This window comes from Marmota monax, unplaced genomic scaffold (genome assembly GCF_021218885.2).
Source record: "Marmota monax isolate L192 unplaced genomic scaffold, Marmota_monax_Labrador192_F-V1.1 WCK01_AAM20220418_F8-fsc00036, whole genome shotgun sequence".
In the NCBI taxonomy this organism is placed as follows: Eukaryota; Metazoa; Chordata; class Mammalia; order Rodentia; family Sciuridae; genus Marmota; species Marmota monax.
This window is the reverse complement of record NW_026694491.1, coordinates 9,905,648-9,931,343: the sequence shown is the minus strand read 5'-3', so window position 1 is coordinate 9,931,343 and position 25,696 is coordinate 9,905,648. Positions and strand designations below refer to the sequence as shown.

General features: G+C 36.9%; 1 protein-coding gene across 5 annotated transcripts in view; it reads right to left on the bottom strand.

The window, feature by feature from the left end:
• Atp2b1 (ATPase plasma membrane Ca2+ transporting 1) overlaps nt 1-20,861 on the bottom strand; it is a 105,596-nt gene extending 84,735 nt beyond the window's left edge. For 3 of the 5 annotated variants that reach the window (XM_058571310.1, XM_046419248.2, XM_058571313.1), the window contains exon 1: nt 20,727-20,861. The gene's annotated coding sequence lies outside the window, so the exon portion shown is untranslated. Of the gene's footprint in view, nt 1-19,116; nt 19,768-20,100; nt 20,360-20,726 lie in introns of those variants that run through there. The other 2 variants (XM_058571311.1, XM_058571312.1) reach the window with 2 other exon arrangements.
• Between the last annotated feature and the right edge of the window lie 4,835 nt (nt 20,862-25,696).

Sequence of the window (25,696 nt, the reverse complement as noted above, 5' to 3'; positions counted from 1 at the left end):
CTACCAGACACTAAAATATACTGTAAAGCCCCTAGGAATAAAATAGTGTAGTAGCGACACATGAAAAAAAATATTGGATCAAAACATGAAGTCCAGGGCTGGGGTTGAAGCTCAGTGGTAAAGCGCATGTTTCTCAGCGGTAAAGCGCATGTCTCCCACGCGTGAGACCCTGGGTTCAATTCTAAGCACCATATAAAAATAAATAAATAAAAATAAAGATATTGTATCCATCTACAACTAAAATAATATTAAAAATTAACTTTTCTACAGACTGTGCAACTACTGAACAATCATTTAGATAAATATAAAATCCGATCTGTTCATTCTTTGTAACACAACATAAGCAATGTCAAGAAATAGGTAACAAATTTAGTGAAAGTATTACTAGTATCACAGGAACATGGAAAATTTCCCTAACACATTAAAAAAATTTTGAGGTAAAAAAGATCAAATATCCTAAATAAAGAAGATGGATTAAAAGTCACAAAAACTCATCAATGTAAAAACAGTAGGGAAAGATGTCCAATTTCACTCATAAGAGAAATGCAAATTAAAACTATGCTGAAATATTTGTTACCAATTATATTAATAAAAATCCAAAAGCTAAAATATGTACTGTTTTTCAAAGCTTTGAAGAAAGTCAATTCACCAGCAACATATCATACAACAGTTTTAAAATTTGCTTGCAAATTTTCTGACATATTCACAAGGAGAGATGTAGTCTATACCCCTACCCTTTAATTTGGGCAGACTTGTGACTGCTTCACTTGATAGAGTTCCATAGGAGGAACATTATGGGACATGAAGCTAGATTATAAAAGGTACTCCAGCTTCTGTCTGGAGCGTTCACTCTCCTGATAAGTCCTCTCAGAACTCAAGTAGCAAATCTGTGAAGTCCAGGTTACACCAAGAGTCCACATGTACATGTTCTGGTTGATAGTCTGAGCCCAGTGTCAGTCATCCCAGCCTGGGTACCAGATGTGAGTAAAGAAGTTGACATATAATTCTAGTCTCCCCTAATCGATTGAGACTTCTCAAGAAAAACTCTAGACACCATGGACCTATCTCTTATCCACATTTCTGACCAAGAATCTAGAAGCATAGTAAAACAACTGTTTTACACAATTAAGTTTGGGGTAGTTTGTTATGCAGCAATAGAAAACCAAAAGATGGCATATCACTCTGGAATGGAACTTGACAATAGTTAAAAAAAAAAAAAAAAAAAAACAATGTTAATTTACCCCGCACCCCAGAAATTCCAATTCCAAGAATTTACTGTGAAGATATACCTTAGAAATACAAAAATACATAAATAGAAAGGTATTCATTAGAGCATTAATTATGACTTCAAAATGCTGGGAACTACCTTTATAAATGTCCAAACATAGAAGAGTTGCATACAGAACAGTAGTGAACTAAGGATAAGTTACAGTGTACCTAGGTCTTAGTTTTCTCATCTATAAAACAAATGATTGCACCAGGTTCTCTAAGATCTTTTCTAGTTCTAAAATTCTTTGTCTACCTCAAAATGTTGTAAACTCATTACATCTCACAGGCCAAGTATAAAATCATTAGTGTTCTCATTGCATGGCCTTAGAGCAATTTGTATTTTTTGCTTAGATTCCTCTACCAGAAAATAACACATAAAGAAACCTCAATCAGAGTAACAATTTATTGTCATTATCATGTTTATTTTAATGATTCAGATTGTTCATTGTATTGATTTCAGTTGTTGCCATCCTGACTCTAAAAACCTCATGTCCATTTTGATTGGCAATGAATACATGTTCTTCAAATTTTTGTTTTCAACACTGGTAACTTTAAAAAAACTTGGTCCACATTTCAGGTTTGCTGTTTTCCAATACAGACAAAAGCTTCATTGCCCTGTCACTGCCCATCTTGTCCGGCACTAAAAGGGCTATTAAGTAAAAAAATACAGGATACCTAGTTAAATTTAAGATTTCAGATAATCAAAAATAATTTGAGTTCCATGTATGTCCCATGTAATATTTGGGACACTTATACTAAAAGAAATTTATTCACTGGCAACCTGATTCTGATTTCCTATCATTATAAATTACTAGTTTTAAAAGAATCAATTTTTAAAAGTAGATTGAACACTAACGATAACTTAATCTTTGTTTGATTCAGAAGGAAACTGGTTTCCCAATAGCTGGGCTTCAGCTTGCTCTGGTTTCCCAACTTACCACACACATAAAATATTGGAAGCCTTTTCCATCTGGCCTATCTTCCCAGCCTAGACTAATAACCATTATACCTCTAAGAGGAAAATTAAAAATATCAAATTCCTAATTTGCAGTACTAAGGTGATTTACACACGTTCAGTCCACATGTAGTATCATTTCATAATCCTTACATCTTCTTTGTTATAGCACTACTTTTAGTTTTATTTTACCTAACATTGTAAACCAGTTTGGGAGACAATTTTTTTTTCCTTTTGTATCTTCACCTTCATCCCTTTCCAAATACAGTATACCATCCTCCTGCCTGAGCCTCCTGAGCCACTGGGATTACAGGTATGCGCCACTGCGCCCAGCTTCACTTTTTGAATTCATATGAACTTACTTTACTGTTCTCTAGTTCAAGCATAAAATGTGTGAAAACCCCTGTGATAAGCTTTCTGGATGCTTGGATTCTTTTTACTAAGAATTTACGAGGCATCTGATAAATTATAGATTCTCTTCTTGATGGTGTTTATTACTACGTAACACAAAGTAATCACTGATATTCTAAGTATACATCAAAATACATACAGCCTAATAAATGTTTATTTTCCTACCAAAAATTAATTACCTTAAATCATCCTAAGAAGGCTGCCATGACTTAAAACATCTTTACTCTTATTTTGAAATTTTCCTGAAAACCAGGGGTACTTTTTAAAGAAAATACCTTCAATGATAGCAAGTCTTCATCTTTTTGAAGCTGTATCACCAAGAGTAATTCTGTAAATAAGTCTCATTAATAATGTGGATGGCTCACATGCTGTATGTTATAGAAATGTTCATTCAAAAATGCGTGCGCGTGCACACACACACACACGCACAGTACCACAGAAATTTCCAGAGTAACTGAAAGGCAACATTTTTTAAAACTCAAGAGTGTTAACATTTAAACAAAAATTTTTTTAGCTGTAGTTGGACACAATATCTTTATTTTATTTACTTATTTTTATGCAGTGCTGTGGATTAAACCCAGCGCCTCACACGAGCTAGGTGAGCACTCTACCACTGAGCCACAATCTAAGCCCCAGAATGTTCACATTTTACAACTAAATGAGTTATTAATTCTCATGAGATGAATTCAATAGAAACCTACTTGTTTTTAAACTAATAAACGTGTGTTTTGCCATTTAAATTTACTATTTATTAGTTTTGACACTGCATGCTTTCTAGGATCTCGAGTGTTATGTTTTTCTACTTGAGACCTTCACTTTTCCCCCCAGTATTGTAAAAATACCACATTTAATCAACAATTACCATTTTCTGCTAATATCTCTGATAGTGTAAGTTCTCCCTTTAAGATCAGGATAACAGGGCTGGGGATGTGGCTCAAGTGGTAGCGCGCTCGCCTGGCATGCGTGCGGCCCGGGTTCGATCCTCAGCACCACATACAAACAAAGATGTTGTGTCCGCTGAAAACTAAAAAATAAATATTAAAATTCTCTCTCTCTCTTAAAAAAGAGAGAGAGAGAGAGAGAGAGAGAGAGAGAAAGAGAGAGAGATCAGGATAACATCAAGTATCCATTGCTTGTATTTCACTTTAAATGCGTGAAACAATCTTCCTACAACCAAAGAAGAACTAGACTTCTTATACAGTCAATATTTAGAATAATTAAGAATAAATCAAATCCCTAGCATTTTTCATTGATACTTATTTGGTGAAGGCAAACACTGCAAGAATCATCCAAGAAAAAATTGAATCCAAGAAAAGAAAAAGGGGGAAAAATCTAGTTCTTAACATTACTTTAAACTTCTGCTAACATGCCAGGGACACTACTACATAGCTACAACAGAAAAAGCAGTGGACTAGAGAACTGACCTAAAGGCTTTTCTGCCACTGGGCACTTGGAGAAGAAAGGTGACTTTTTTTCTGTCTACAGAGCAAGGAAGCATCACATTATCGGGAAGGCTGCTGCACACATTAAATGACACCAATTGTTACATGTAACATGCTTCTGACAGTCTTTTAACCGTAAAAGAAAATCACACTCTTTATCCTCATGACCTGAAATACTAAAGCCAGCAAGCCAAATCCATTTTCTTAAACTAAAGCGAAGGTCTGAAGTCTGTCGCTATTATCAGTATAATACTCAAACTCTTCTTCATGTCAAAAGCACTTATTTGTTCAGCAGTATTGGATTACAGATATTTAGAAATATCCTTATCAAGGCAGAAACTTTATCTTAGATATTTTACATAAAAATCCATGCCAACATATCACAAAATTACCTTGGACAATTTTTAAAAATCAAACATAATTAATATCACAGAGTTTAAGACCTATAATACATGAAGAATTCTTCTAGGTCCCGAGTATACAACAAACACCAACCAGACTTTGAAGAACTCAGTCCATCTCAGGGGACAGACTTGTAGATGGATAAATTTAATATAATAAATGGTATTTTAGAAATATTGTATTTCCATGGCTCAAAAAAATCTTTCCACTTCCTAACATTCTTGGCCCCTAAAATAGGAAATTCCACCCCTATTTCTATGTTGAGTCCATAGGAATTTGAATCCCTAAATTTTTATTTAAAATCTTTCTTTTAGATGTCTACAATTAAGGAAAATACAGAAATAAAAAGCTAGTTAACATATAGATTGACTGTCTTAAGTCAGACAAGGCAATTAAAGGGAGCAGAATCTGCCAACTCTAAGAAAATGACAGATTTTTCACACTAAGGAAAGACAGCATTTCCTTTTTATGCATTAGCATTCTTGGTCACTATTACACTCGAGACAAAAATAAAAAAATTTAAAATCCACAATTAAAAAAAAAAAACAAGAAACTGAGATTAGCCAAGAGGGAATTCAAACAAAATCTAGATACTTTCTTAAATTTCAGAGTTATGGGTCCACTGTAAAAGTATTGAGGTGGTTAAGATCACAAAACAGATTATAAAAAGCATACTACCATGATGTTATTCTTAATCCATGGTTAAAATGATTTAGTTTACTTAAAATCAGAAAGACTTAGATAGATTTTTTTTTTTTTTGATTGAAGAAAGCAGATGGTACCCTGTTGATATATACAACTTTTATGTTTTTATTTATTGGTTAAAAAAAAACAAAATAAAGTTGACTCCAGAAAACCTCTGGGAAAAAAGAAAAAAAAGAGTAGAATATGCTTGTTTCCATTACTAAACATATTTCTGCATGCATATTTAAATCTCACCACACACACAACTATTATTAAACAAACCATTCATCTTCTACCTGATGTTTCAGAATCAAGGAAATACTGATTTAATACAAAAGCAATGGCAATACAGAGATCAAAAGGACCCTGCCTAAGGAAGCAAGGGGTAACAGCTTATCGAAGAAATGACCTTTAGGTTTTGAATGATGAACAGAGTTTTGTAATAAGAAGAATTTAGACAGCAGGAGTATGACATGCAAGAGGCACAGGGCAATTAACAGGCTGCACATGTCTGTAAGACACCAAGAACTCCTGGCATGACGAGGCAATCCTTGTGACAACAGGAAAAGGACAGTACTAGAGGCTGAATCTAACTGGACACACACTGATTCAATAGGTACTAAGTGAGAAGCTTCTAATTTTCTGGAGAGGTCAGGAGGGCTTCATGAAGAAGTTTCATGGTGAGTTATAAAAGATAACTAGTACAGATGAAGGCATTCCAAAATATGAAGGGCAAAAAGAGCCTTTTTTTTTTTCAGACAAATTGTCCTTGACTATTAAATTTTATAAATTCTTATTTAAAAAATCTTTTATACCACCAAGATACCAATTTTCAAATCTTTCTTGTGGTACTTCTGCTTGCCTAAATAACCAGAGGTTTCTCAAATTTGCTCTCTCATTTGCAAAGTATTAGGAAACCAGCTATCAAAATGTTAAAAGAAATGTATTTGAACTATGAGTAAATATACAACATAACACCTAAAGTGGAATCAGACATTAAGAGTTTTCATAAAGGGACTTCTGGCTTCTTAGAATGCTTTTCTGCCAATTTCCTGGTTCTCTACTTGTTTTACACGGTTCAGGAAACTGGATAAATAACAGCCTCAGGCTAGTGGAGAAATTATCCGTCACCTCTTCCCACTCTTCTTCTATTTTTGCTTCTTTCCTTTCTTCTCATTCTGAATGTCAATTACTCCACTAAGTGCATACCTCAAAACAGACGACTGGTTTTCACTGACCTCAATGAGGAGAATGTCATGGTATAGTTAATTTGGTACATTTCATCCTTTACACCTGTAACTTTTCTAAGTAACTAAGAAAAATCACTTAAGGAAAGAAGAAAAACCTGTCTTAATATCCAAATATGTATATATAAACATCTATCTACCAATTAAATATAAAAACATTCCAATCAACTAAATAATCTGTTCTTTTCTCTCCCCCATCACATCCAATTCTTCTGCAGCTGTCATCTTACTTTAAAGTACTAAGGCCACTATAACCTCTGTGACCTTCAATGATGATCCCAAACTTGTGTACAATCACAATTCTGTGTTAAACTGTAATCTTTCTATATCCACCCACCCCCAATCACTCAAAATTTCTTTATTTGACTTCCTGGGGGATGTTTTATGAGGCTACCTAATATAGAATGTATTGGAGGAAAATGGCAAAGAATCTTCTCAAAGGAGGAGTCTTCCCTCCTTTTAGGACAAAAATCATCATAGAGCCCAAGACTCACACGCCCAGAACTAACTGCCTAACTGGGCATCTAGACTATGTGCAGAAATATAAGCAAAATTCAGTGCCATTTGCAACAAACTTTACATGTAATACAGACAAGACAGAGATTACCATAAAAAATAATGGTAGCAGATTCCAGAATATCTCTTAATTTGTGTAAGAACAGCTGGAAACAATACATCTCCCTTTCATTATAGGCAGGGATCAAGGACCAGGAAGGGCACATGTATACACACTTACACTGGTTCCCGGAAGCACGCAGCACCTGATGAATCACCTCATAAAAAAAGGAAACTGAGAGGGAACATTGGACACACCAAGTGAAGCTGACTTAAGGCTCTGAATAGCAATATCTCATCTCAGCAGGCTGCAGTCATTTCTGTCTAGCAAAAAGATCATGTGAGTATCTTTTAAAAGAACATATTGATTTTAAATCTTCAATTTTTCACTAAAATCTGAAGGCTGACAAAAATCAGATATAATGTCATAGGAAGATCCTACCAGGACACCTTGAAACTTCCCTCAAGTCTTATGAATTAATAAAACTTAATTTTTCCCCCATAATTTTTTTTGGATTAACCCTAATGTAGAATTGCACTTAAAAGTTTAGATGTTAACATTCTGTAGAGTTCTCTTTTATGGGGGAGGGGGGAGAACAACAACAAGAAGAAGACAAATACATTATCCTGTTAGAAAGCATTTTACAAAAATTGCTTAATTATTCATTGGCATTTTGAACTAACAGTAACTTAGCTTCCTCTAAGCATTCTTCTCTATTTATTAGTATGTTCCTTCCCTTTACAAACAGAGGTGATGAAATTCTTTGTTTCAGTAAAGAAATTTACATATCATAGTTATAACAAAATATTTCTCATTTTCAGTTGCATCATTCAGCTGACACATCATTCAACTCAAAGTTAAAAGAAACAGTACCTGCAGAAAAATTCTCACCCCAAGCATATTACATTTTCTAAGAAGAGACAAAAGAAGCATTTTACTGGAGTCCAGTGTCAATGGATCAAGCAGAAGGCACGAGATGTTAATTCAAGAGTCATTAAGAATATCACAGGTATAAATAGGGCACTGTGCCAATGATGAGTGATAGAAAGCTTAACAGTCCCTGCTCTCAAGTTGAACATCTCATGGAAGTGTCAAAAACGCAAACAACAATTTTTAAAAGTGCAATGAGAATTTAAGAAAGTAGAACACAGACTCAAGGGTGGATAGGAAACACTGTTATAAATACACAGCAAGAAAAGACAAAGATCAAAAACTTGGCCAGAGGGAGGCTGAAGGAAAATTCTAATCAAAAGGTCATATCACCCAAATCCTTTAAACCCAGTAATTACAAAGAAAATATATTAAACAATAAAGATCCGTACTGCAGGAGTAACAGAAAAATTAAAATCAAATCATACAATAGAAAGAGAATGACCATGAGATAGAATATGCTCATTAAGATGTTAATTAAAAAATTTAAATGTCTGAAAAAAATGATACAAAGTTTTCCTAAGGCACACAATTATACCCATATGATCTTAAGAATGTCAATATGTACAAATTTTATAGAACACATTTTTAAAAAATTTAACATTTAATTAAAATGTTAAGCCTAGCTATTTCTTGAATGTATGATTGAGAGACTCATTTCACTTTTATATTGTTTTGTATTTTTCAAACAGTATACAATCAGTGTTGCTACACTTTTAGTTGGTAAAAAGTCAATATATTTTAGAATAGCCTTTTAAAACCATTTATAAACCTTTTCATCTTTTTCTGTAGAGAATCTCGCCCACAGAACCCATTTAAATGGGTTAATATTTGTAAATTACTTAGAAAAATACCTAGCAAATAGAAAGCAGCTACATAGGTTCATTATTCAGTAATTTCAAGTTCCTTTTATCTAGTCAAAGTAACTAGAGTGGGCCTATTTTTCAATAGACCAGCTTTAAAACATATTTAAGAAATCAAAATGACAAGCAAATTCATAATAAAGAAATTTGAACTTGCAAAGTAGGGAAGGACTTAAAGGAGAAATCAAAGAAAGAAAGACCTTAAGTTGTCTGTAGAGTCTCTGCTAAAAAAAAGTTCAGTGAAGTCCGTATCATTTAATTATGCTTTCGTTTTAATTATTTTACACAAAATAATAGAATTGTACATCAAAGCTGCACAAGAATGCAGAAACATATAACAGGTGACATTTGGGCTATCACACATTTCAACTTATTCCATACACATGTTCAGTTTTAGTTTCATGTTTTTCACTGCTACTGTTGTTTTTTCGTTTTACTTATATACCCACAAAGTTTGTTTACAGAAAAGGATCTACAAAGCTTTTTTGTTGTTAGTTTGAATGCTGGCAGTCCTCTTAACATCACTAACTCATTTTCCACTCACAGCCAATCAGAAACAGTACTTTCAAGTCCTTTACTTTTCATTTTAGCACCTGTTATGTTCTGGATCTTAAATGCTCCCCCAAGAGACATGTGCTAAAGGCTTAGTTTCCATCCAGTCTGTGGTGCTACTGGGAGGTAGAGCTACCTAAAAGTGCTACTACACCTTTTGGAGGTGGAGCCTAGGAGGAGGAAGTTAGGTCACTAGGGGTATACCCTTGAAGGGTACATTAGGACCCTGGATCCTTCTCCTTTCTTTTTGCTTCTCAGCTGCTATGAAGTGAACCACATTTCCATCAAGACGTTCTGCCTCACCACAGACCCAAAACAACAGGCCCAACAAAACATGGACTGAAACCATTGAAACTGAACCAAATTAAAGCTTTCCTCAAAGTTGATTGTCTTCAGGTATTCTATTACAGCAATGTAAAGTTAACAAAGTACCTAACTCCATCTCTACAAATAATCCTAGCAGTGCTCCTGCTTGACTTTCCAGTTTGAGGACTCGTATACAACTTTCACTACTATTTTTCCTTCTTCCACTGGAACAAATACAAATACCTCCCAACATTCTTTTATCTAGAATATATAAAGGAATTATAATTCAATAAGGAAAGACTACACTAGAACCAAAACGTCCATCAACAGGTAAATAGATTAATAAATTGTGATATATCTATACCACAACATCCTTATCAGCAGTAAGAAGGAATGAACTACTAATAGAAGCAATATGGATGAATCTCAAAGTAATTAGGCCAAGTAAAGGCCAGACTACAAAAGAGCACATATTGTGATTCCAAATATTAAAAAAAAAAAATTCAAATTAATCTATTATGGACAGCAGAATAATGGTTACTTGAGGGGGGGAGGAGGAAACAGGAAACTTTGAGGAGAAGATAAAGAGGCACAAAGAAATTTTTAAGAGAAAACTTAATGGACTGTGATGGTGATTTCACTGGAATAAACATACACCAAATCTCAAGCTTTTTAATTTAAATACATGGACATTTATTATATATTAGTTATACCTTAATGAAGCTTTTTTTTTTTTTAATGTAAGAGAAAAGAACAGGACACTAATAAGCTAAATGGAAGTTCTGGACCTAAATGTGTGTCTTTCTAACTATGGCTTTCACCATAGGGTAAACTGATTAGGATACTTTCTTTGGAGACAAACACATGTCAGAATTTTTGTCTTTTCCCTTGAGCTGGAAAATATTCTGAAAGAGAATTCTATTCAGTCCAGCATTCTAACAACTGAGTGAGGTGAGAAGCCTGGGGATTTGTAAACTCTCATTCAAGCCTTCAGTGTGGTACCTTGGTTTTAAATAGTGTTCCTCCTCCTCCAGCCTTCTGCAAAGATGGGAGCAGAGGAGACATGGGTCTACACATAGAGGGGAAAGGGATCTGGGTAATAGATTATTCAATTTTCAGTCATTTCTCTAGATGTAGCCCCACTGTCACCTCTTCATGAAGCACCTCATTTTTCCCAACTCTGAGTCTTCTGGGAATTCTGTAAACTTGAACAGCTACTAGACTTTTTCATTACTGGCTTAAAATTCAGCTTTTGAGTCTACTAAACCAGCTTCTCTCAAAATTCTGGAGTACGTTTCTCTTCTTCCTTATGGATTTATAACTTTTTAAAGGATTCCCTTACTCTCATTTTTGTAAGTTTGGCAGAAAACCAATTTAAATTGCCAGTTATATACTACTTGTTCAACTGAAAAGTTTGAGATAATTTGGCTTTTCAATAAATATATTTATTGAATAGATATATTTATCTTCATGAATGAAACAGCATATTACAGATGGAAACTCAAATGGAGATAAGGTGGTTAAAAGACAAAATTAAAAGACAAAGCTAATAATTTAAAACTAAATGGTTGACAAATGGAGGTGGGAATATGCTGTGAATCTAAAAAGATTTTTGAAAGCCAAACTTAAAGAAAATTAATTAAAAAAGAAAAAAACAACTCTGTACTTTTTCAGGAGGTAAGAAATCAAAGTGATTTATTTACTCAAGGCCACTAGGGTTTTCAGTGGCAAAGACAAAACTTATATCTGAAGAGACTATAAGATACCACAGTGGAAAAAAACAAAAGCAAAAGCTTTAGATCCAATCACATAATAGGAATATCATAAAGGTACACAGGCTCTAAGGAAGGCAGGCATTCCTAGTTTATGGAAGACTTCAGCAAGAGAACCAAGAGTGAAAGAAAAATCCAACACATTCCAGTATTCTACATATATAAAAACAGTGGGTTTAATCTGAAAGGCAAATATTTTTTTCACCTCAAACCACTGTGTATGCAGACAGAGGCTGATTCATCTTTATTTTTCTGATACCCGACACTGAGTTTTATGCTGGAGGAGCTCCTTTTCCTCAACTTTGCCATCATTTCTTTCCCATTCCACTGACTGACCTTTCCTGTTTTCAGTTCTCTATCTGCACTGGGGCCCTTTCACTCAGCAGTTTTCCATCATGGTATTAGTTTCCAAAGTAAAGTACCTGAAGTTCAAGAGTCACTTTTTAAAAGAACAAACAAAAATAGTAGTTATAGCATCATTTTGTCGATTGAGTACAAATAAAGAATTACAAAAAAGGAACAGAAAATCTCACATGATTTTAGGTGTCAGCAAGGAGCATGAATTAATATGCCCGTATTACAGTAAAAGATCAAGACCTACTGCTCTAATCCATTTTACTTCTTCTGGTTCTGTTGATTGTTGCCTTCAGACTTCTTTTTCTTTTTTTCATTAACAAAACCAATTCTGTGCTTCTCTCTGACCAACAATTTTATTATGACTGTCACTGAAATGTTAAAGCAGGATCAAGTCTTAAAATGTCTTCTATAATACCTCATTTTAATTTTTTTCAAGCATTTTTAATGTGATGATGTATATACTAAATTTATATAAATTAATTGATGTAAAATTTCTACTCTGCTTACTACATAAGCACTCAGTATAAGTGATAAAGTACAGGCTTTATTTTTTAAACCATGAAAGAAAGGTGGAAGAATATCCGTATTACCAGACTTCAAGTTTTAGCAGATCACACACTTGTCCTTCTTTCTGATGCCTCCAGTGATTTTGTATCAGGTTATGTGCTAACAGTTGACTCTCAGTTCACAGAGGAGAACCCTCTTAGAAAAATAAAGTACCTGTAAGAAACATTTTAAAACAGCTCCAACAATACTCTTAACAAATAGCAACTACAAAAATGTCATATTTTAAATTTTAAACCATAATATATGCTTCAAATTATGGCATTTTACATCATACAATGTACTAATGGATCACAGAATCAAAAAGCACCTCTCAATAACATCAATCCTGATGAACAAAAAAGATGGCATAAGCCAAAAGAAAAAAAAGCAAAATTAGTCATTTTAAAATATAAATCTTAACTGCTATTACAACTGACTTACTACAATCAGAATAAATTCTAATGTGCTCTAATTAATTACCACACTGAAATTCAGAAATGGTAAAATATTTCCTATACAGAGCTAAATACTGTCATAGTAACCTTCTATGAAATGCAGCTACCCTCCAGAAATAAGACTGTCTTATTAACCCATATCAGCACTGTTAAAATGTTGGAAGTTGAAAAGGATTTAGAAAGTCTCCCAGAGAAATTACCTCAACCTTCTGTGCTTTACCTTAACAAAAGTAGTGTCCATTGGGGCTGGGGTTGTGGCTCAGGCGGTAGAGCGCTCACCTAGCACGTGCAAGCTGGGTTCCGGCCTCAGCACCACATAAAAATAAGTAAATAAATAAATACAAAAAAGGTAAAAAAAAAAAAAAAAAAAAAAAGTGACCAATTCCTCAATCAGCATGCAGAAATACTAACTGAAGGTATGTTGGATAAAACTCTATCTATACATCCTCAAGAACCTATGTTTTATCTTAACTACACCATCTATAAATGAAACAAAGACAAAAGGAGAAATAATATGCAGGAAGCATACAGCCTAAATACGAGAAATCCCAATAAAATTAATGAGAGATAACTGAAAAAGGTGGACTAATTCTAAGTTTTAAAGGATGGTCAGATTCAGACAGACCAGAAGACTGAGGTGAGAGGAAAAAAAAAATATGAAGTCACAGCAAAGGGGAAAAGAAAACTGCCAGAGCAGACAAGTGGGCAGCCACCTGCAATGCAGTATGCAACACAGCTCGCTCTCCAGAACACACACCTAATCTTGTATTCTATGTGAATAGCACCCTCTGGAGGTGTGCAAAGTAGTGATCCTGGTTAGGCAGTATATTCAAATTGACAGGTGAGATGTTCCATTAAAAGGTAGTCTGTGAAATGGAAGAAAACACTGAACATTTGGACAGATTCAGTCCATATTAGCATATGAAAGCATTGAAGAAATCCCAAATGGGAAAACTGCATAAATCAGCAAATCCTAGACTTTAATTTTTTGCTACTTTTACCCTACAAAATCCCTATTAATATTTCTTACAAATAATGTTTTAAAGATTCTTTAGAAAATACTATGCTCCTTTATACAAGGTCTTCTGAGTCAAGTTGTTTTGAAAAAAGGAAAAAGAAGAACCACTAGAAGTTTTAGTAAAGAAATGACAGCAGGTAGGCTATTTTAAAAATAACAAAAAAATTCTGGCACAAATATGAAAGGCAGATTAGTGTAGCAGATCTGAGAATTCTTGAAAGAACAAGATTATTTTTTAAAAATCCTCCTGGGAGAGAACTCCCTGGATTAATAAAATGAATAGATCATATTGCTAATAATAAAATTATTTAAAAAGTCATCTTTAAGGTTAAGCAATCAAACCTTTTTAAAAATTTACTTTTCAGAAAAAAACAAACACAAACTTTACTCTTGAATTTATTGAGTTTGTACAGTAGTCTTACCAGTTTACAGTTAGACAGTATAATCTCATATTTCATAGTGTAAGCAAGCATTGGTCCATTCAAAAACTATATTCTTTCTCTAAAGGCCCAGGTGACAGTAATTTAAAAAGCAGGTATCCCAGATTTTAAGAACCCATGTTACTGAAATTTACTGTACTTATAAATACCACATAAACTCTTACCAAACAGGTAACTAAAAACACCACATGCTATTTAGCAGAGTTGACACTGTCCTAGGAAAAATTAAAAGAAAATTGCTATAAGAGAATATAGGGGCACAGGGGATATTGCTCAGTTGATAGAATGATTGCCTCAATGCACAAGGCCCTGGGTTCAACCCCAAGCACCATTAAAGGGGGAGGGGGAGTTTCCCCATAATGTCTCTGGCAAAAACCTTTATTTATATTTCCACAATCATTAGTAAATTATAACCCATAATTCCTAACAATCTGTAAGGTGTAGCCATCAAGCTTAAATTTTTTGGATAGACAAAAAATAGGTTCAGTTTCTTGAGATGGACCTACTTTGAAATTAATTTTAAAATATATTTTAAATACAGGTATAGGCTATTTACTATATTGTAATATGTGAAGTAAAAACAACTGCATCTTAAAAATGGTCTTATATAGGATTATTACTAATGTCAGTTAATCTATAAGTGAGATACAGTATTAGTATCAAATGAACTACAAAGATCAAATAAACCTTATAAGAGATTAATGAACTACAAAAACTATTAAGATTTTACGTGAAACAGCACTAAATTTTGTTTTGATACACAGAATAGTAAACTATCAATTAGTCTATTATCATTAATGCTCTTGAAAGGTCATTCAGCATCAACCTGTTGTTTTTGAAGGAGTAACTGCTTTTTCACTGATATTAAAAAAGGATGACTATCTATCCACTGACTTATGTCCATTTGGTTTGAAGGACTTTCCCTCTAACAAAAAAATAAATAAATAAAACTAGACTAAAGCCTAAATATAGTTTTGTGATGATACACTGTGCATTGGTCTTTTGGAGACAGTAAATATTAAGACATGAAAAAAAAAACCTCTATAAAAGCTTACAGTGCTTAATAAATAACTACACAGATCTTCTGAAAGACTGCACACACAGATAACAGAAATATTTTCAATTTATCACTTTTATGATTGTCACAAAAAACATTCAAATAAATAAATCAAACTTTGCTAAAACAGGCACAACTGCTTGGAAGCTCTAATTATGCTAAAATAAACCCATAATGTCCTCCTGATTTAATAATGGCATCTCCACTATGTAATTCTAACTTACTTATAAATTCAGTTTATTTCTCAAAATGCAGACTTCTGGGCCCCTCCCCAGACCTGCTGAATCAGAATTGCAGGGGCAATGTTTTCCTGTCCACACTAAGGCTAAAGAACCATTACCTTCCCTGTCACATTTATAACAAAAGTTTTGAATTACAAGAACTAAAATCTCTTTGGGGATCTTTTAAAACTTTTACATTTCATTACATAACAGATTAATATTTCAAAAAGATTTAGGTAATAAACGTGGCAGAAAAACAAGTGCATAAAAAATTACAGTCGGAATTAAAAGAAGAAATTTTTAGTATAGAACATTTTATTTTTAACTTAAGATTTAAGACATCTCTACTACTTATTTCAAAGACCAACAGGTGTTTGAAAATGAAATTCTTAACTTAAAAAAAATTAAAAATACAGTATTTTAAATATGTTCAAATTAATTTACTCAGCTATTAGTAAATCAGGGTATGAAATGTTTGCATCACGCCAAATATAAGTAATGATTAGATTATAAAAATAAACCCAATCTATTTATATTCCACTATTGAGTTTATTATAATCAGAAACTGATTTTTCATAAAGTTACATAACTTTCATAAACTTATATAAACATGTATAGTGGGAAGAGTAATGAGTAAAAAAACTAGAAGCCACCTAGAGTTCATTTCTTGCTAATCTAGCTGCTAGGTAAATGATCTTAAGGACCTGCTAAATCCTTTTAACTGGTGTGGGGGTGTACAACTATCTATCTTACTTATCTCACAGGATTATTTATTGTGAGAATCAAATGAGATAGTATGCAAATACATTCTCAAAAACTGTAAAGCACTCCATAAATCATTACCATAAAGTATTCAGACACAAAATTTGAGAAATGCTATCTGTAGGCACCTGATTTAAAACAGACTATCAGAAAAAAATTTAAACAATACAGAACACAAAACTGAATCTTTCACATTCAATTAAATATTGAACACTATTCATTATATTCTGTAAATGGTAAATAATAAAACATTAAAATTCAAGTCCATTTTCTATCCTATATGCCCATTTATAACAAATCCATTTCTTATACGAAGATACAAGTGGAATTAGACAAGCCATGAGGATGTCAAAAATGGTTAGTTTGCCAGTCTACTTTCTCACATTTGACATTTCTATAATAAAAATTGTTAATAACTGTGTCTTAGCTTTCTAAAAGCTAAAAAAATTCTCTTTGAAATTATTCCTATAAACTATTGTATATAATTTTTCTTGTAATGACATCTCAGACTCTATAAAAAAAATTCTCCAATAAGCTACTAGTTCCTTTCTATTAGACACCTACTAGAAAATATTTTTTTCTCAATGAATCCAATAAAAATTTTTACCCAATATGCAAAATTTAAATCTTAAGTTTGTCAATCTTTATTCCTTTTATTGCTTTTTTCATTAATTACAAAATTTCAAAACTCAAAAGTGAAAATATAAGTTTTAACTGTGTAGACACATACAAAATAAAACCAAAAAACAGCAAATGCTCTTTTTGTTGTTGTTCAATATCGCAAAAGTTTTGGGTGACCATTCCTTTTAAAACTCATTTTAACATAACAGTTTAATCCAAAATGAAGTTAACACGTTTGTCAAAGGAAATTAGTAAACTTAATCCCCCCAAATAAAGGATTCTATCAAAGTATATGTAACAATGTATAATTTCTCTGCATTAACCCAAGAGCTTAAATAATGTCCTTTTACCTGGGGCCATAATCCTCCACTTGAAAGAGACCATGTAATACTAAGAGCATAAACCATCTTTCATCTCAAACAGACTTTTGGCTTAGTTTTTGTTTAATAAAGATCTACCTACAATCAACAGCTGATGCTTTATAGTAGTCTATGAAGAAATCACAAGTGTTGAATTAAAATTTGAAGGAAGACAGAATGGTAATAATATCTTGTGGTTTGTAATTAAGATTACATTAGATATTATACACATGTCAATTCATTCATTATTTGAGAGCTAAGCCTTTTTTTTCCTCATGTTACAGCTGTAGTACAATAATTGAAAAGTATGTTGTGCCTAAAGCGAGAGTGTACCTGTACATTTTTGATCTGGGAAGGAGTAAGAAAGGGAAGGAGCAAGTAGGCAGGGGAATCACAACAATTCAGCTGTCACTACAGCATCTGTTTTCTAAACATGAAAAATTCCATTTATTTTTATATGCTCTGAACTTGAGAGAAGCCATATATAGAAACCACTTTTTCCAACATGGTCTTTATTAAACTGAATATTAAGTACTCCTCCTAGAAGTGCTCATTTGTATTACTTTAAAACAAGTAATTGAGTAAACCCATAAAAGTCAAGTAGATGGAAGATAACAAAAAATTACTACACCTTATGCAAGCAAGGTTAATAATTTCACTGATTTTGCATGTTTGTTTAAGAAACTGTTAATATTCAGCAGCTCAAAAATACTGTAAAACCACTATAATGCTGGTAGTGGAATAGCTACCTTTAAACATCTATTTACATGCATCTATTACTTTTCTTCTAATTCCTAAGCAGATCCAGACTACCAATACGACGATTACTTTATCACAATCATAAATCAAAATCAGTTTGTCACCTCATCTTAGAATGCTATATTAGATCACAAGCTTCAATTAAAAAATTATAATTTCTATACAATTGAAGAAATTCCTTCCAAAAGACTTAAGAAATTACAGAAGACAATTTCCCCTTATAATGTTTAAATGGAGATGTCAGAGATGACAACTATGATAAAAATCAAGAAGGCGTACTCTGAATTTTTACCATTTGAATAAAAGTAAATCAAGAAATTTAAAATTAAAGGTGGCGCTCTGTCCTCAACTCACCCGAATGTGACTCACTTTTGCAGACTATATGGTAGGAAATAACAGTTACTTTTCGAAGATCTTTGCAGTTACACCCAAGCCAAAATCAGGACAGAGATCCACCCTTAATTACAGCAATTTAACTGCCTTACCAAAGCAAGGTAGAAACTAAAACGTCCCCCTGAAATCATGGCTTTAAAAAGCCCATTTCATATTAGCCTTCAAAGGTTCCCGATAAGAAAAAATGTCTCTATTTACTTCAAATTTGAACTCACCAGAAAGGGGGGAGATAGGGGAAGGGGAACACAAGTACAAAAAGCAGATTCTCCTCCAATCCCTCTTAATTCCCCCCAATCCGCCTCTGGCCACACACAAGGACAGGGAGTCTCCCCTGGGAAGGCTAGTGGCAGGGAAAGGGAAGGCCCTCCATTCACTCACGTGGGCCACCATCCAAAGGGATGCCCGAAGAGAGCTTCATACAAACCAGGCCCTTACAAGTACTTCTTATTATAAAATACACCCACGCTGAACAAGAGCCTTATTTTAAAGTAAGACTGTCCTCAGGTGGAGGAGGTTAAGCACAACAAAGGCTTCCATGTTGAAAGGCAGACAGCCCCAAGACATATGCACATAACTAGACACGTATGAAGAAATTCATGTAACTAATTTATCAGAACAGCAATCAACACCAACAGAAACCATTAGATTATTAATACATCCAGAAAAGTAGCGTGCATAAGCAGCCAAAGGTGGCTGTCCGCAGCGCTCTAACCTAGGGGATAGGCAAAAATCAGCGTACCGAGGAGGGTCCAGCCCTCTAGGTTTTTGCAGACTCCCTCAGCTGTGACCAAGACCTGCCCTCTTCGCCAGGGCGCCAAGCAATGCTACACGCACTGGATGAGTGCACTCCCAACGCTGCGAGTCCCGCAGAAAACTGGTCAATGAAATGCGCACAGAGACCGACTGGCCAGTGACCGAGGCGCAGACCCAGGGGTCGCTAACTAGCTTAGCTATGTGATTCTCCTGCAGGATGGAATAAAGGGAGCACACCCCACCACCACCCCCGCAACTGAAATGTCGTCCTCTTCCTTACTGATCCTTTCCAAAGAGGGGAGGAGAAGATTTTTTTTTCTTTTAAACTAAGTCCACAAACACGAATCGGAAGCAACCGTGAATATCCTGCGGGGGCCAGACGCAAGACAGGAGAAGAAAGGCGAGGCGGCCCTCTAACTCCTCCGGAGTCACTGTCCTGTCTGACATGCATCCATCAACCAGCCCCGCCGGAGGCCGTTGAGGGCCCCTCGGCTCCCCGTCCGCAGTGCGTCTGGGGGGCTGAAGCAGGGGATTAAAGGGGTGACCCTCCCCGGGCGCAGGGATAGGGAGCGCCCGGCACCGCTGCCCTCAAGGTCACCACGCGCCGGGGCGGGGGCGACCCGTGTTGGGATGGGCTGCGGCGCGGCCAAGGCGGTTCGGTGAAGTCAAAGAGCCGCGGGCGTAGACAAGGAGGCACACTGAGCACTGTCCCTCGAGTCCGGGGCGGCGACTTCAGGCTGGACCAAGCGCTGAGGCGCGCGGCGAGAACACGCTCACCTTTAAGATTCCCCAGCAGGAGACAACCTGTGAGGCCCCCAGCCTGCCCCAGCCAACTTCTCTCGAACGCCCCGCAGTCCACCCGGCAGCCAGCTGTCAGGACCCCAGCAGCGAAGCCACCACCTCCCGATTCCGCCCGGCCTCCCCCGCAGGTGACCACCCCCACCGCGGGCGGGCGGCGGCCGCCACTCACCTCGCGCGGCAGCGGGAACCATTTTCCGAGGGGGAAAGGAAAGGGAGGCTGCAGAAGGGTCGGGGGGGGGGGGTAGCGAGGGGCAGCGGGAAGCGCAGAGAACAGGGGCTCGGTCCTCCGCGCGTCCGCAGACGGCTCGTAGGACTTAGGGCGCCACGCGGAGGTGCAGCTGCACCTCTCGGATGAGGCGGCCGTGGAGCTGAAAGGCTCGGCGTCCACCAGCCGGGGCTCCCTACTCACGCTGCACTGCGAGGAGGCGGCGGCGGCGGTGAAGGAGGAGGAGGCGGCGCCCGGCCGGCCCCCGCCCAGAGCCCGGCAGCCGCCGAGTGGCCGCCCGCGTTCCCGCAGGACCCGCCTCCTCAGCTCCGCAGAGCCGCACACTGGGCGCGCCGCGCTCGGCACGGGCTGCTTTGCCGGCCTCACGCTGCCGTCCGCAACGGCAGCGGCGGGCGGGGTGCAGCCCCCTCAGTGAGCACCGCAGCCCAGCCCGTTCGGGGCGGGGCCCGCGGGCACCAGAAAGAGGATGGCCAAGCACGAGGAGGCTGTGCGCAGCTCCGGGCAGGGGCCGCTTGCATCGGGTGGCCCGCAAGATTGCCGGGAGTAGGCAGAGGGAGGAGGACGCTCACCCGTTCCGGTCTGGCGCTCCCTTCTCTCCACACCCACACGCCTCCCGCTCCACGCTGGCGGCGCAGCTGCTCCCACTGCCACTGCCACCGCTGCCGAAGCTCGCGCCGCTGCCGCCTTGGCTGGGCGCGATCACGTGACGCGGCCCGCGGGGAACCTGAGGGCGGGCGGGCGCGCGCGCGCGCGGAGGAAGCGCCGCTCGGACGGGGACTGGGAGCCCAGCGGCAACGAGAGGGCGTTTAAGGGGAGGACCCGGCGAGCGCGTCCCCGGCAGACGAGCGCGCGCCCGGCGTTTAGAACTTGCCGCGCGGTGGGGAAAGGGTGGCCAGAGTGAGGAGCCCGGGGACTCGCGCCTCCGCGCGCCCCTCCCTCTCTTCCTTCCCCGAGCGCTTCGGCTCGTTGCTGCCCCCGCCCCTCCAGCTCGCCCCTTCCCTCCTGTCGGTGCCTGCGATTGGCTGGAAGGTTCTGACGTCCGTATTTCCATGACGTGTCGGTGCGGGGAGGGAGGGGGTGGCGGGGGAGGAGGGGGCGGCTCGGGAGCGCGGGGCAGTGACTCCGTCAGTCACAGCTGCAGCTTCGGCGCGGGGCCGGGCTGCTCCCGCGACTTGTGGAGACAAGAGAGCCACGACTGCCGCAGGAGCAGTGCGGACGCCCTTCACCTGGGGCCCAGCCCAAGCACCCCCCGGGCCTGCGCCCCTCTAGGGCCCGGAACCTGGGCCGGCGGTCGGGAGCGGGCGAGCGCTCCTGGAGAGGACAGGTTGAGTCGAACCCCAGTCAGCGGCTCCTCGCCGCGTCTCTGCGCCCACTGTACATTGGACTTGTTGCCTGTCCCGGGCCGTGACGCACGCGCCGAACGACCAAGTGCTTCCCCGTTGGCTCGCTCCTTGAGAAGAGAGCCCACTCCCCCTAAGGGCGCGAGGCACCCTATCTGTTCCTGCTTTCCAGGTCCACAGATACCGGGGATCCACGCTGCAGAGCCCAAGGGTTTACTCAGGCGTTTGGTCGATGCACGCAGGCCTCGAAAGATCTGTGCTTAAATCCTCGTGTTTTTGTTTTGGGTTTGCTTTTTTTTTTTTAATGCTTTCTACCAAGCCGATGGTTCGTTTAATTCACTTGTGGCATCTTAACCCCGTACCCTTCATTCCTGGGGTGGGAGGCTGAATGAAGAAAATACTCGGTATCGTGCAGTATTTATATGCGAGAAAGTAACAGTTTTGCTCCGACTTTTCAAGAGATTTTTGCAAGTTAAAAAAGAAAAGCACCCATCTTGATATCTGCTTTAAAAATCAAACGGGTTTTCCTTCCTATACACGCATCTTTAAAGATTTGTATCTTGCCTAGGATACCGTGCTCCATCTTTGTCTAATCGCCTCTGTTTGAACTAAAAATCCCCACTTGCTCAGAGACCTTGTCAGTGTTATTTTCAGTATCACTTAACTAGAACAAAAAGTTCTGCAGTCTGCTCCCCTCCCAACTTCATAGTGGAAGATTATTTGTGTAGTGTTCTCAAAAGCATACCGGCAACAAGAAGTACTCTATTATATGTATGTTCACTCTCTGATAGCATTTATTAAAAATATTTTTAAAGGATTAAAACCAAACCACTTAAAAGAAGTTCAAAAGCTAAAAAAATTCCCAGTTGATCCTGTTGAAAATAATTTTTTTTTTTAAATTTCACATATCTCACTAGATTAAATGTTACCAACCCTCTAAGAGCTGTGCCCTTAACATACAAAATTAGCACTGGGCAGAATGAAAGCATTTTTTTTCTTTTCTTTAATCACTGTTACAGAATTGGTGAGTACTTTACAATAAATAGCCCTTCCGGATACTATTTCAAATCTGCTTAATAGAAGAACAAATTAACTAAATTTCACTTAGGTAATTTCCAGTATTCTCTCTCCCTGAATTATCTTCCAAATGGCTCAGACACATTCAAGAATCCTTGGCTTTTTTCCAAGTTTTCCTCCAAGGAAGTTACAATAGAAAATTGAATTATGCATTCTACTTTAATCAAGAATTTGACATTAAAGTAATATATGAATCATTACTATCGTACACTAGCAAATGGATAATAGATTAAACTAATATCTGTTCACTTTGTGGATTTGTGACAGTTCTAATTATAAAATGTGTGCTCTAAAAGTGTTGTGTTTCAGAAATTACTGAGCATCTTCATTACACAATGTAATTTCAATGAAGTTTTATTTATGGGTATACAGATACACCCATAAAAGACTATGTGTTTGAAAATATATATTCAAAAATACATACGGGTATATGAATATACCCATAAAATAATTGTGTATGTTTGTGTGTGTATATATATATATACATATTCTAGAACATATTTGTATGCATTTCAAAGAAACGTGAGTCATGATAAACTTTTACTGTCATAATCAAGATAATTATACTGTATTTGTTGGTTTTAGATTTTTATTCTTCAAATAGAACATAAGAACTGAAAACAGTATAGAAATAACTGCACATTACACTAAGATATTTAATTTTTGTCCCATAAGCTTAGTATTGAAACCTCTGTAATGGCATATTTCTCAATGTAAAAATCAAGAAAATATTGGATTGCTTAATTAGTGTTTCTTAAAAAAAAAAAGAGAGAGAGAGAGAACTACCTGCAATCAATGAAGCCATTGTGTATCACATAACCATATCTTCCTGATCTTAGAACTAATTTATCTCTTGTGTTTAACTTACCTAGAGATTTATCAGTGCAAAATAAGGGAAAATGTAATATACTTTACTGTTGAAATACTTAATCTTACAAAGTTCTTCTACTATGATTTTTAGTTTTAACACAAAATTTGTGAAGATACATAAACCCTATGACAAGGTTACTATTTGGAATGTTACCACTGAGGAGAGGATTCACATTCAAAATAATATATTTGGCAGTTTTTAAAAGTATGTTCCTTTCAATAGAATAAATCTAAATTATATCTTTGCTGGTAAATCAATCAATTCAAGATGTATAACTCACACAGATAGTTTTCTAAAATTATCAGGGTAATTAAGCATAAAGGAAAGCATTAGAATCTTTATTCTCTCAAGAATTCTATCACATGCATCTAACAACAATACAAAAATAAAGACATACCAACAGCTGAATATTTTTAATACCACATCTTTCCCCAAATACACATTATGCATATATGGATATGTCAGTCCAAATCATTGCGGAGCACTAAAGAGAACTGATAGGTGTAGGGAGGGAAAAGGGAGGGATATTAAAAGCTTCATAAAAATAGTTTTATGTATTCTTGAATTTCCATTAACCTGGATCACTGGAGAGAGAGATGTCAAGAGAAACATTACTTAGCTGAAAACCACAGAGAATCGTTATCTATTAGAAACAAATTAATTACATTGCTGAATTAAATGGAGCATAATTACAAGTAAGCCTAAAATAAGAATTTTCAAGTCATATAATGGAAAATTTTTATAACATGAAAAATGTGAAATGGTTAGATGTCATCATTTGCCCAGAATTATTTAGCACCTAAATATCTTCAACCCTATTAGATATAAGGCCTTTTTTTTTTTTTTACCCCAAATGTTGTATACTCTAGGTCATATTGAATGGTTCTAAATCTAAATTCCAGGAGATCAAAAAAGAGAAAGTTCACACTTAAATGTTGTTGAAGTAGATTGCTTAAGGAAAATTTGAATCTGACTTGTACCACAAAGGATATATAGAATCTAGGTTGCAAAGGGAGGTGCGCAATAGAAATGCCAGGAAAGTTACCTGGAACTTAGTGAGTTTGCTGCTTTTATTTTCTTATTCTGTCATTATCCAAGAAACATATACTTACCTTTGATATCTCTCACCTCCATAGGTGGAAATCATTAATTTTTGAATTAACGATGAATTTTGATATATCAGGGTTGTTATAAGGTTTGGGATAGATGCTTAAAGTTCTTAACACGATATTTGATGTAAAGTAAAAACTGAATAAATGATATCATTGTTATTCAGAGGCATTCATTCTTTACTCTTTATTAGCAAGTTAATATGCTGCAAAAAAAAAGAATAGACATTTTTAATTGTTTGGTTAAATAGGTTATTGTCTTACAACAGAATTGTTTGTTTTCTGTGAGACATACACTGTTTGTGATCCTTTTAAAGCATACATCATTTAATCACTGATCCTCATGTAATTTGACATAGTCTAAGCCTCCTCAAGAAAATAAAATCTTAAATTTATTGAATCAGACATGCATTTGGCCAAAAGTAAACAAAAACTAGAGTAATAGCAGTTAAATAGTATCTTATCAGAAGTTCAGACTGAGTGATGGTATGGTTGATTCAGCGGCTAAACACAGCCATCAACGATCCAGGCTTAACAGCTTTCTACACCACTATCTCTGGTATATGTTACCAATTTAAAAAAAAAAAAATCAAGTTTTTTTTTCTTCATATCAATGACAAATCCTAGATTTGTCATATTTTAATGCTTAAATTTTTATATTATTGTTCATTTTGCCCACTTTTTCTTTGAAACTGTTATGGTTTAGACATGTGGTGTCTCACAAAAGTTCATATGTGAGACAAGGCAAAAATATTCGGAGGTATAATGACTAGACTATGAGTGCTATAACCTAATAATAATAGTGGATTTATTAACTGATATGGATTAACTGAGTTGGTTGGTAAATGTAGGCAGGTAGGATGTGGCTAGAGGAAGTAGGTCACTGGGTGCATGACTATGGGGTTTATATTTTGTCAGGGTGAGTAGAGATGTACTCATGCAGGGGGCCCATGAGTGGGCACTCACTGGCTCCCTTCCTCCCTCCCTCCCTCTCTCCCTTTCTCTCTCCCTCCCTCTCTCCCTCCCTCTTTCCTGGTTGCCTTGTCCTGAGCTACTTTATTTTACCATACCCTCTGCCATGATGTTCTATCTAACTTCTGGCCCAGAGCTATGGAATTGGCCGACCATGGACTAAACCTCTG